The sequence below is a fragment of the Corvus cornix genome, chromosome 1 (genome assembly GCF_000738735.6).
Source record: "Corvus cornix cornix isolate S_Up_H32 chromosome 1, ASM73873v5, whole genome shotgun sequence".
Classification (NCBI taxonomy): Eukaryota; Metazoa; Chordata; class Aves; order Passeriformes; family Corvidae; genus Corvus; species Corvus cornix.
Genome location: NC_046332.1, coordinates 52,418,937 through 52,433,001, shown reverse-complemented (window position 1 = coordinate 52,433,001; position 14,065 = coordinate 52,418,937).

The following is a 14,065-nucleotide window of genomic DNA, read 5'->3' as shown; positions in this document are numbered from 1 at the left end:
AAGAATGCCACAACAACGAGTCATCGTCGTCTTTGGCTTTATTGCAACATCAGCTACATTTATACTGCTTCAATATATACACTGTTCGAAAAATAACATAGCATTATTTCAAAAAAATGGCATGGCAATAACTCATTAATCAGTTTCAGCATCTTGCACAGTTGTCAGTTCTAACATCCTATCTTATCGTTCGTGTCCTGTCCACAGCAATTCTCCAAGTCGACCTCCCTGCTTCTCTTGGCTTGCTTCTGCTTTCTAGTTCCTCCTCACGTCTCAAGGGTACACGATGATTGGTTTGTGGTCAGAGGACGATTCTGCAAGGTCATCGAGCCAGCTGACAGCCTTCACATACACCCACAGACTGGGAAGAGAATTTCCCACTTTAACTGACTCAAGGTTCACCTGATGTTTGTGACACGGCCTCTTCCTCACCAATAATTCCCTGAAAACTGCTTTTCATCATAATCCACTATCTCACTTCTATCTGTCCTCTTAGAGGAAGGGCTAACTTTCAAAGTGCCTCGTGGCAGTACCAGGCAGCTGCAGTTTCAGTGTATTACTGCATGCAGCTCATCAGGAACTTCATTTTCCCTCTGGAGATATTCCCCTACTCCTCCACAGCACAGCAACTCAAAAGAAATCTTGAATTTATCAGCACAACAACTGGCAACTTCCTCAGAGCTAGAGAATTTATCTGCAAATGGAAATATTTGAATCGAACCAGCTGCACACCAGCTGGAACATTTTCACTGCAGCAATTTGTACCAGAGGAGAAAATTATATATTTTTTTTAAATCTCTCTTACAATTATCACAATAATAGTCCCACTAGCTGAATTCAGGGGTTTGTGCCAGTGGCTCTCTGTAGGCCCTGGGGTTTTGATGTGTTTTATGGTTCTTGGTTTGGCTGGGGGTTTTTGTTTTGGTTTGGTTTGGTTGGGGGTTTTTTGTATGTTTGTTTGGTTATGATTTGGTTTGGTTTTTGTTTTTTTTCTGTAAGGCAGTGGTGAACTCCAGTGTCCTCAAAGAATAAACTGTGGTAGAGAGTCCTTGTTGTCCAGGTACTCACAAAGAACAGGGGGAATCCAGCCAGCTCTGACTGTGACTATTGGAGGGGCAGTTGTAACATGAACATAATTTTCTGAACTCATCTTATACAATGGCCTTTTTCATTTACACAGTCCAAGTATGCTCTTGACTCCAAAGCAGAAAGGCCACTCCAGTCTCAGACTGCATTTAGTTATACCTCAACTGGTTCAAACAGAAAAAGCAAAGACTGGCATTTTTGTCTTTACCCTGCTTCAGTGCCACTGGGATTTCCTTCATTACAGACTTCCCACTGGTGACATTAGGATTAGGATGTCTAGGAATCAAGAGACATTGACATAGTGAATGTTCCCCTGGAGAGTTATCTGGCATTTTCTTTCCAAATTAGGATGCTTAGCAAGCCTGGGACAGAAAAACTAGAACTGCACCCATTGGTACTGCAGATGTTATAAATACAAATGGATAGTCAAAGGTTGTTAATTTTTATGTGCATAAAATGCACACACAAGAGAAGAATATAAACCAACCATAAAACAGATGCATGGTTTTCTCTAATGCTGTGCTCATAGTATTATACCAAAATTGTATACTGAATGCTGTGAAGTTCTCTTTCCCCCACTTATTTATTTATTTGCTTTCTAAATGTTTGTATATAAATTCAGCTCTTATTAAAGCTCTTGGTTGAGATCACTGGCTGTAACAAGCTCCTGAAGAAGCTGGCTCTGCAAAAACTTTCAACATCTTTTGGAATGCATCTTTATTCAGGTCTGAAGATATTCTTTCAATTCCAATGGGACAGAATATGCATCCTCCTTTAAAAAGAAAACAAGCAACAAATCCCTCCAGTTCTCTTAGGAATTAATTAATATCTCAGTTCTTTGTGGAAAGGGAGCATGAAAAAATTCTATGCCATTCTGAATACTGTGAATTTTCCACTTTTTCTAGAGATAATGCTGTTCCTGCAAAATAGGTAATTTCCTGAGGAAGTCTGACTTTCCTTTCAACGTCCCTCTGCCTTTCTATTTTTATTCTGAAAAATACATCCCAGATATATTTGATTTAGTAAAAATTGATTATACTTGAAAATAAAGCACTGTCATCCCCTGAAATGTTTTGATGTGAGCAGTTTAAGGTTAAAACACAGTGTAAATCTTCTTTTTGACTGAGCTCTGTGTCTCATCTGAGTACACAGAGCTCTCATCATCTGCCAAGTAGCCTCATCCAAGGGCAGAATGAGCATCTCAGGCATTGCAATTGCAATTGTAATATGTGCCGTGGCTCCTTGGGTAGATGCACTTCAATGTAACCTTAATTTTAAATAAAACCTTTCAATTTGGAAACAGTAGAACCTTTTGTTTCCATCTATCAAAAAAACCAATCCTTTGGAGAGTTCTCAGATCTGTTTTCAGAGGTTGTTCTGCTCTTTCAGCTTTTTGACCTGATTTAAAAGGGTCAAGTGTCAGAAGTGATGGAAAAGGAAATCCAAATTTTGTTCCAGAACTATCTGTGTCTGCTGTGCAGTGCCATTGCTTGCCAACATCATTGTCCTCACCCTAACAAAATTTATACACCCATTTTTGGGAGTTTTGCTGAAGCAAAGGCCATGGGACTTAGACCATGTGAGAACAGATAAAGATAAAACATGAAATCAAACTGATAGGCTGCATTGGACTGCATACATAGGGCAGCACTCACACAGGTAATGGGAGAAGTCTTGAAATTTCCTGCAGATGGCTGTCTGAAAAACAGCCATTAGCTGAAGTGTGAACTCTGGGGCTCAGTAATATTCACCTCATCTCTTTGGGAAAAGTTCTCCCTACTGTCAGAGGAAAGAAGGTCAAATCTTTGCCCTGCAGACCCATGCAGCTGCATGGGCTGCAAAGATGGATTTTTTTTCTTCCTGTATACCTGTGAGTGAAAATTCAGTAGCTGGCCCAGTGAGGTATTACTTACCCGAACAGAAGTCTGAGATTTCAAAATTAAAGGGCGAGAGGTCTCCTCTATACTCTAATGCATAGATTAATTACAGTGTGAGGACCACAGCAGAAGAGCACAACGGGTAAATCATCTTGTCACTGAATGTAGGAGTGCAATAATGAGGCACGCTGTTACTTGTCATTCATATTATACAATAGTTTCCTCCATACCCTGCAATATTAATTTTTTAGTCAGGTAAAGTACATTTAATAATCGGTAGATGAATAATACCTTCAACTCATTTAAAAGAAAATAAGATTTACACAGTTCTTATCACCTCTGTCTTTATACCTGACAAAAGGCTTCAGGTATTCTTTTTACTGCAGAGAATATGCATTAACATGGATAAGAAAAATCCAAATCTATGATTTGTGTATCAGGAATCTACTACATTTTGCACATTGAGCATCCTCAGTCATGTCTCATGTGGATTTCAGCAGAAATTTCATCTAAATTTCACTAATAGCATTTGATTGAGTTTGTCATGGTTTGTCTTGCAGTATCACAGACAAGTTTTGTCTCTTTGATCATATGGGGAATTTTAAAATAACATGAAGGGAACATGGTCTTGGAAAGCAACATATGGAAGTACCTATTTCACTCCATTGACCATAGATTGCCTGACTCGAATTGCTGAAGCTGAGTGAGATAAATGTGACTATTAATTCAAAGGTGGGGGGTATGGTGGGTTGATACAAAGAGTATAAAAACAGACCAAAGGGCTTCCTGGAGTTCTTGTTATGGTTAAAAAAACAAAAACAAACCAACCCCCAACCAACTAGGAGTCAATTTAAAATGCCAGCAGTAAAGAACCGATCACCACCCTTGATATGTCATTCCATTCCTTAATTACACACAATTAAAACCTGAACTTCAGCTCCACTCTGCAGCCATTAGATGCTTGCCTCGCAGACTGAAGCAAACATAATCAAAGGCTACATCCCCTAAGAACCCATATAACTGTGATTGTATCGCTGTTTGCCTTATCCTCAGTAGGCTATGTAGACAGAAGTCCTGGACCTTTCCCCTATAAATTGAAACCAAAGCCATTCTTCAAATTCTGAGTGGAAATAATTTAATTCAAACTACATATTAAGTTATCATCTCATCTAATCTTGACCCTGAGATTTCAAAAGTGAAAGAATAGTAGGCATCAGCATGGGTGAAAGGATTTGTTCTTTTAGGATTTCTATCAGTTACTAGTGATAGAGTTACATGATGGACTTAAACTAGATGCCTAACCAAAGCTGGGGGAAAACAAATTTATATGGTATACAAAACCCACAAAATAATTCCCTAATAGATGAATTTACAAATATGAGTGACTTCTCAGTCCCTTTCTTTTGTATTAAGCAAATGAGAAACAGGTTGCAGACTTGTAACAAATTAACACCCAAATTAAAATCCTCCAGGTTCAGAGAAAGCATGGGAAAATTCTGATTCAGGAAACTGCAGGCACCAAAATAATAATAAAAAATTGGCTGAGTTTCCACTCAGCCATAACCAGAGCATCTCCCCTGTTACAGCATAATGTTAAATATTCCATTTCCAGCCTTGGAGTGATTTGTTTTATATATTTTTTGAATAATGTTGGTGTGCTGATAACCAAGTTTATAGATGGTTATAAAATCCTTCTGCTGAAGTTAATTTTCTTTTAATGTTACAAATAATAATAAAAAGGACAGACTACTTCATAAATCACAAGATTCTTCCCTCTCATTTTCATGGAAAAAACCCAAAAAACAATTCAAATGATAGCCTCATGCCAGCTACACCTCCACTGGAAGAGGCATCTTTCACGATGAGATAGAAGTGTCATTTCAGTCACTGACAAAGCTTTTGCTCTGGTCTCTACAAAAGAACCTCTTATCTTATCACTGAACGCAGCTGTAAGCTTTATAAATGTATGCTGCAACTGCCCAGCTCCAACTCCTATTGTGAAAACCATCAGTAGAAATTTGATATGCAAATCTCTGGACAGTTTCTTGTCCTTGGGCTAAGTATGGCAGCTTATCAGGAATTTAGTGATACTTAGAGATTACTTGCCAAGCAGTTCTTCATAACACGGATGAGGGGAGCTCACATGCCCTATCACAGCTCTTGAATGTAAGGCTTGTTTAAGCATTTTGATGTGGAAAACTTTGGGGTTAGAAGGAGCGTAGGGATAAATATGAAGTCATAGCTGAAGGCTTCTATACAGAGGTAAAATTATATTCCATGTGCTTACTAGCCAGTCCAGAAGGATTGAAGGATTGCATTCATTTTGTGTACCCTTAGCTTTGGAGATTCATGTTGTTTCCCCTCTATAACCCTGCTTCTTTTCTGAAGTCTCTGCTCTCCAGGGGACAGTCCTTTGGAGATACAGCTTGCATCTTGTTCATGGAAGTATGATGAATTCCACCTTTGCAAGAAAACGCAAGCAGCCTGTGACTTTGCTCTACCCCCTTTTTGTTTTCCCTCCCTGTCCTAACACCTAAACATACCCCATCAGCCCAAACCCACAGATCTCTTTCTGCAGGGCTGATCTCCAGCCTCTTGCTCCTAATTTGTATATATAACCTTGATGACTCCATGCCAGGTGCAGAATCCAGCACTTGCTCTTGTTAAATTTCATACAGTTGCTGATTTTCCAGTTCTCTCCAGTCTTTCCAGATCTCGCTATCATCGAGGAAGTCCAGAGTTACTCCTCAGGAAACTTCATGTACATTCGACTCCAGTGTCCAGATCATTGATAAAAATAATAGAGCATTGGACTTAAAATTGTGTAATTTCTCTTCTGACAAGGTGTTCCTCTCCTATTAATGGCTGCATCATTTCAAGTCCAAGGCATGACAATATCCTTGATAAACATACACGGATACACAAGCTTCAGTAGTGATTTGTAAGGAGATAGAAATTCCCATACGGAAAACCCAACTTTGATGATTTGAATCATGCATGATCTTACCCTGAATATTCAGCTGGCTGCTAACCTAATTTGCAGTGTGTCACAGAGCTGTCTTTTAGGGAGAATCAGCTAATTTCAGTTTAGCAATGGAAAAGCTGTGGATCTGAGCTGTGTAGTCACCTGTTTTCTCCATCTCATGTAGAGAAATAGGCATTTTCAGAGGGCTGGACATCCCACTAACTTGAAGACACTTTTCAAGCATGAGCTAAGTCTGCCTGTGCAGTGTTTATATATTTGTATGTTATGGAAGAATTTCAGTTACTTACAGGGAGTGATGCCTAATTTCCAGTGAAGAAAATATTTCCACTCTGCCTAACTTTAACTACCTAACTACAAAGCTTAGAAGGCTGGATTGCAGTTCTTTGGATGATGGTTTGGAATGCCAGTCTCTTCTGAACTGCCCTCTGAGGAAACCTGTCCCTCCTCAATAATGCAAGAAATTGCTTTTCTAGACACTCAGCATTATGGGGTCTGTCTCTTAGGTGTCTTGGTTATACAGCAGCCAGGACTGTATTACTGGCCAAGCTTTATGGATGAAAAGCTTTTTGGGTGGTGACTGAAGATCAAGTGTTTTGTTCTTTTGAGCTTACTACAAGACAGGACTGGTATCTCAGACATGCAGGAGAGGTTGCCATATAGCCTCTGCTATGGATAACCAGGTAAAAGTGGAAAGGAATCCAGCCCCATGCTGCACTACAGTTTGAAACACTTTGTAGTAACACCATGTGCCTAAACTGAACCTGACAGACAAAGATACTGTGACTCCAGACTGCCATGGTGCTCCATAAAAACCCCCAAATATGTCATTTTGAGCAGAAGGCCTTTTTGTAGGTAGGAAGCCTGAGAGGGAACAGTTTTCCTAGGAAACATAATGTGCCATTTCTTTCCATCAAGAGTAAAACCTCTGCCACTGAGTACCATTGAAGTTGCACCTATAGTCAGTCTTGCAAGGCAAAAGGATTCACCTCTAACTTTGTGGTCCAACTCTCAAGACAGCATTGGGCAGCGAAGTCTTGCAATCTTCTGGCAGAAGCTGCAGTCTTGCAATCTCAGGAGCAGGCTGATGATTTTAGGGTACTAAGTAATGATTGCATCCAAATGGAGATAACAATAAATATGAAGACTGCGATAGAATAGAGAGGTCTGAAGCAAGTTGCATTATTTCAAACTGTTTAATTGGTCATGTTTACCTTTTATTTCAGCTCACACTATAAGGAGATGGAAATAGAGCACATCTAAAAAAGGATGTACTGTGAAGTACATCCTTTTTGCATGTGCATAACTCACACTTCTAAAGCAACCACTGTACCTAAAATAAAATCTTTTGAGGTTCCAAGTGCAGAAAGACACTGTTACTGTAAGCATCTGCGAGCTTCAAAAGCCATTACAGAACAGCCATATTGCAAAGAATGTAAAAACCAGATTTTGTGCCTCATTAATACTTCCCTGTTTTGGTTTTTCCTGGCCTGCAGAGGGACTCCTGATGCGTTTTGGACTTATTTCACTTTACATAACCAACTAAATATCCACTGCCATAGGGACATTTTCCTCAACCCACACGTGTGCCCCAACTTTCAGATTCTGAAGACAGCTGCATTCTAACCCACAAAATATTATTTCTTTGTTTGCAGAAAGTGGAACTGCTCCAGGTGGAGATGATGAAACGAACATCAGAAATGAATGGCTGTTTCTAAAGAGGAACTGTTTTACTGAAGAATTCTGCCTATTCCTACTCAATTTCAAACATGCAAAGTTCTGTGTTTAGAAAAAATATCAATTTAGGCACATGGTGTTACTAAAAAAGACATTTCTCAAAAATGATGAGTTTTTGAAAACAAGGACAGTTACCAAATTCTAGTAGACAGAGTAATGTACTAGCTCAATGTAATATTTAATCTGGATTTTATGGAAGGTGTACAGAGATTGGCTTAAATATAAGAACAGAAAAAAGATGAGACACCAGGAAGCTGTCCCTTTATGTCTGAGTTTCTTCTTTAAACAACACCATTGCTTTCAGATTGAGCTACATCTTCACCAGCTGAAATCTTTGTGTAAGCACACAAACCAGCTACAGAAGGTTGAGACCAAACAGTCTGGTCCATTATTCTCCAGTTATCTGCTCTGAAGATTTCTTGCACCATCTGTTGAAACATGTACAGACATCGAATCCTGTCCCGGGTCCTGTTTGAGATGCAGGCTGGTTCTACGTGGTAATTCTGTGCTACCTGCAGGCAGTAAATGAAACGGAACAGCTCTATGCTGGTACGAAATATCCCTGTGGTATCCAGTGCCATTTAGGCTTGGAATCCAAGTTTTGCTACATATAATACACTTCCACAGCCCAAGGGGCAGGAGGAGATTAATAAAGCAAAGATAGGCATATCAAAACTAAAGAATTTCCATACTAGAAATTCCCACATTGGTGATGCTCCCACCTGCAGTGAGCAGCAATTTGGTGTTCATCTTTGACCAGTCATAATCAAGACAATTTGTTGGCTAGTATATACAAATCTCTGAGGGCCTGCAGAGGTGTAAAGGGCAGCTGTGTGCTCCTGAGTCACGTGAAACTTAAACAAAGACCAGTAAGGTCCAATAGCGATTAAAAATTCCCCTTAGACTTGATCCAGGAGTGATTATACAGGACAAAAGAGGGAAGCAGTCATCTCCTCCCCAAGTGCTTCTTCACTAATTATTTAGAAAAACTAATCTTCAAAAAAAAAAAAAAAAAAGAAGTAGTCTAATAAGATCATGCAAAAATAGCGCAACCAAGCTTAATCACAGATACAAGGCAGTCTTTGGAAGAAGCAAAATTGGCGACTCCAATCACACCAGGGAGATGGGTTGTCCTGGTCTGTCTCAATCTTTCATTTCCCAGGGGTTTTTCAAGACAGAGTAATGCTTTGCTTGTTTGTCTGAGCCTTGGCGTGCCCTTGGTTGGAGGGGACGCAGTGTCACTTCCCACAGACCTCCTCCGGAAGCGTCTTCAGTGGGGAATTGCACAGGATGGATGTGCACGCTGGCTCCTCTTCAGAGGAAGCATGTCAAGTGCCAATGCCGAGGGCTCGCGTCACCCAGAGGCAAAGAAGCAGAGAGGGGCCTCCGGTGTGGGTTCCAACAGCACTTATTGTCACAGGGTCCAGGGACCAGAAGAGCCCCAAAAAGCGCTGTGCACAGGATTTTATAGAGGGGTAAATTAGGGCGGAGGAAAGGAAAGAGACCAATGGGATACAAGCAAGGGGGAGGATACAACTTAACAGTAACCAATAGGGGAAACAGGGAGGCGGGAGTTATAACAAGGAGCCAATAAACAACCGAACAACAAAGAACTTTCTGGAACAGGGGGAGGTGGTTGGAGTCAGGGTGCCACCCAGGGGGATGCAGCTTATACCTCAATACCGCCCATTGACCCGCCCTCAGATTCGCTGGGCAGGGAAATCCACCCACTGGATGGCCTTGGTTTGATTGGCGTTTGATTGCCACAGCCCAGAAATGGGCTGGGCCACCCTAACAACAGAGCAAAAGGTATGTTCTCTGATGGACATACTAGCATCAGCTAAAGCTATGTTTAAGCACCTGGAACAGCCCAACATGCATGCTTTGATAACAAAAGCACTTCTTAATTTAGCAGTGAAACTTCTGTTTCTTCTCTAACTTTATTTGCACTGCAATCTAGTACTAGACACAGTCAAATCCTGAGCAGACTCTCTCCTTTGAACAATTAGGCATGAGAAGGAAGAAAACCATTTGACTATTTGTTTCACAATTCTTTTGCAGGAGTTAAAAAACACGAAAAACAAGGAGGAACCAAACAGTAGGTAAGACTGCCACTGTTTAACTCCCATGTCCTGGTGCTCCAGGGAGCCAACAGAATAACATAGTTAATACAGAACAAAAGTGATCGTAACACTTACTTTTTCTCCAGGAGTAGGTAACAATAGATAAAATAAATAAATAAATATTAACTGTCCAAAACCTCCTGTCTTCCTACCTTTCTGCAGATAATTTTATGTCTGTGATGTTGTGGCATGACCCATAGAAATCATATAACTATAAATCTGGTCATCAATCTAAACAACATCTATTTGCTATTTCCCAGGAAGATCCTTGGACCTTAGAAACAGTTTTCCAGAGCTCCTTTACTCAGTTATGCTTGGAAGCACATGGATTAATTAGAATAAGATTATTTCATGCCTGAAACACCATCCTGATACACTACAGCAACTCTTGCAACACCCTTGTGATCTACGTATCAGCACACCTGCCATGCATTTACTTTTTGAGTGATTGCCTACAGTGAAGATGAAAAAGTTTCTGTAAATCTGTGCACTAAACCAAATACCTGTTACATGTACTAATGCACATGGCAGAATATCCCAGGTCCCTTCCATTAACATGTGTGCATGTGTGTGCTTGTACAGACACATAAATATTTATATAAAGGAATGTAAGAAGAATTAATAGTCTTTTGTTTTCTCTTTTCATTGTAATTTAGCACCGGCTATTTTAAGACAAACTAGAAATTAATCATCTAGCTCTGACACCATGGGAAATTCATGTCTTTGAGTGTGTACCCAAACTCACATACCTGTGATAAAACCCCAAATGCTCTTTGGGTTTATTTCTGTCATTTCCACACATTTTCTCACATCTCTGCCTCCCAGGCAGAGACAGAAATACAGGTAAGATTGTTGAAAAATGTAGGGACTACCTCTTTATATTTCCTCCTAAATGGGCCCTAGTTTGGCAAATGTCCTCACGACATTTCCAAAACTTTTGACAATTACATGATTCAGATCAGCATAAACATGTGCACTTTGAGGGAGGCATCTGCTTCAAAGCCCACCTAAACACAGTAGTTTTTCAAAGCTTAAGCATTTGCTGTTTGATGTTGTGAGATAGGTGCTATCTTTAAAAGTTGATGGAAGGCTTTGAACACAGGCCCCAGTGTCACACACAGAAGGAAAATACCACACAAAGACGGGGAAACAGGAATGCAGTCTCCAGGATACTGCCAGAATTTCTTCCACCCTCATTATCCCTTGTCAAGGTGTGCAGTGCCCAGTGCTGGGTGCCACACACTGTGAAGGTGAGGGTCCAAAAGGAGGCTGTCGAGGGGAAAAAACACTGGGAAAGTATAAGGCTGAATGAAAAGAAGATCCACAAGCAAAGCCTGCTGACGTAAATCAGATTGTTAAGTCCAGAAAGAGAAGACTGAAGAACAGGAACAGCTTGCTAAATCAGCATTGCTAATGTCAGTAAAGAATACTTAACCATCAGCTGGATAAACTGGCAGGAAACAGGTACTGATGCACGGTATCACCCTCAGGTGAAGAAAGGACCAGATAACTTCCATCCTGGTGATTTTGTAACCATACTGACAGATCTCCACCTGTGTTGGTTCACAGTGTAGTTTCTTCTCCTGCCTTTTTTTTTCTTTTTTTTCTTTTTCCATCAAATAAATATGTAAGTCTGCAATGCAAAAAGGAGCAGCATCAACAGGATAGACTGAGAATGTGTGAATGAATGGTTCACCCCATAAAAAGAATTTTCTGAATAACTAGGATATATATATAAAAAAATAAACAAAATAATATAAATATAGCCCAGGTAAGTATATCGAATATAAGGCTTCAAATGAAAGCAAGTAACAATCTATAATGCCAAATGAAATAAGTCCAGAGAGAGGGCCTGAGCCCTGATCATCCACAATCCTAAATTGTTTTCTTGCTCCTTGGGTTTCTTTTGGTTCTCTAATGGTCTCTCTCCAAGAGGAATCTGCTATGGAAAGAGCTGGCCCTAAACAGTATGGACCCTGAACAGTGTGGCAGTGTGTAACTGTGCCACAAGATTTTAATGATAAGGACAGTTCTGGCCTTTTTTCTTTCATCACTATTGACAGCTGCTGTGACCTTCTCACTTGTTTTGTGCATGACAAACAAATTCTTTTGAATGTTGTAATTTTCTTTTTTTAATTATTTTGAAAAGCTGGAAATAAAAGCCAATTCCAAATAAGTAGTTTCAGTTTTCAAATACATCTCCTCAAATTGGTTTAGCCCAGTATTTCAGACTTAGGGATATATATGTAGATATATAGCTATATATATATATATATATAGAGATATCTATCTATATATATATGTACTGGTTTGTTTGTTTGTTTCACTGTCAAACTCAAAAAAGGATAAAATTAATCACTAATTTACATAGTCCTTGTCTTCAAAGACCTTTCCTTCAAGAACCTGTGACAGCCTGCTTGTGGAAATGCAGAGCCTGTGTCTTCAAAATAACACATTACTCATGTTTTCCTCAAAGAATTTAAAGTGAAACTTTAATCAATAGCAGAGTTTGCTCATGCATGTGGGGCTCTGGGCCTCTCTAAGCTCACCTCTGACAAGTGGAAGTGGCTCATAGAGCCTGTAGGGTCTGTGCTCTGCAGTGTGAGATGCCCTACAAGGCCCTGAGCTGACACCACGCTGGCAATCTTTGATACAGAGAGCTATTTCCATTACTAGGCTGCCTGTTTTAAGTGTCTCTGGTATCTCTGCATCATGCTGAAGCCATTCCTCAGCCCCTTGCTGTCCTGTGTTTCGGGCTCTCCCACATCTATCCTGGGCAGCCCCTCTTGGCCTGCCTCAAAACTCCCCTTTCCTGTGGTAATTTCAGTTCTTTTCCTCCAGCCTTGGTAGGAATAACACTTTCTAGGCTGACTGAGGATAGCTGGGTGGGTGGATAGCTTCTCCCCTGGAGCAAAGATGGGAAAAAGAGAACAAAATCCTCCACAAACCCATGTGATTAATGCTGCCTTATCTATATAATAAATCACTTGTCCTTAGCTCTTTAAAAGTTAAATTATTTAAAAATAAACTTATATCCTCCTTTATTTAACCCTTTGTATTCAGGCAGGCAATTCAAAGCTGAACAGAGGAAAAAACATGCCATCTTTAAAGTAATTCCTGTTCACATCAAGATTTTTGAAATGTCAAGATTTTCCTTGCTGATTGTAACAAATGCTGTGAAATCATGTATAACAGCAGTTAGCTTGCCCATCTTCTTTTTTTTATTATCAGACTTTCTGGTGTACTGATGCTGCAAATACCTAATCAGCTCATATCTTGCCCCATTTTTCATGAGCCTGAAAAGTGAGACTCTTTCTCATCTCTTTCAAGTCAAGGCTAGAGCTTGAAATTGGTATTAATGGCTTCCAAAGGAAAGTGTATGCAAGCTCTGTGAAACTGGAAAACATCCCAATGGGGAACTGGAGGGAGAAACAAATGAGAAAATAAGGAAGAAGATAAAACATTCTTTAATGATATCCTGAAAAAGAAAGGAAAAATTCTGTCTCCGTGGGGGCATGGTCGTTTGGGGAAAATGTAAGCACAACTACAAACTCTTCCAGCAAACATCTTCTTTACTAGTATATGCTCTGAGATTGCTTTCAAGTTGGCTGCTTCCCAGGAGCTAAGCACTAAGTGAGTCCCCTTGATGTGCATGGATGTTTTGACAGGCGTGGGTGCTCCCAGGGGGAATCAGGCAGGACCCTCCAGGCAGCTGGGGCTACACTCTGGAACCACTGACTGCAGAGAGAGGGTTCTGGTTGTGCCCCAGCCAGGCTGAAGTCATCCATGGGCCACGTGGTGAACACAGGCACCTCACCCACACCTCAGTACCCCTTGTACACTGAAACTGAGAGGGTGCTCAGGAGCCTTTCATTTATTGACTTTGCTTCTGGAAAGAGGTGATGGGCTGATTCAGTACATCAGGTCGTGTGTTTTTCTGTTCACAAGGGGTGTTAGATTAGGTACAGGGTGGAGGTCAGACCTGTGAAGCTTTGGTGGGTGAGTTAATATGCAATAACACTGCTCTAGTGATTTTTGGGCACCAAAGGAAGGAAAGAAAAAAGAAATCTTTGCAGCAGAGCATCTCTCAGAGGCTCCTTATGAAAACAGGCCATCTGGCTTCACTGCAGTGCATTTGTTAACTCTCCAGCCTACTACTGTTCCCCTGCTGGGTGACACATGCTGAATCTGTCACACAACTAGGACAAAATTATAAATAAACAATGCTGCATTCAAATAAAACAGAACTTTCCTGCAAT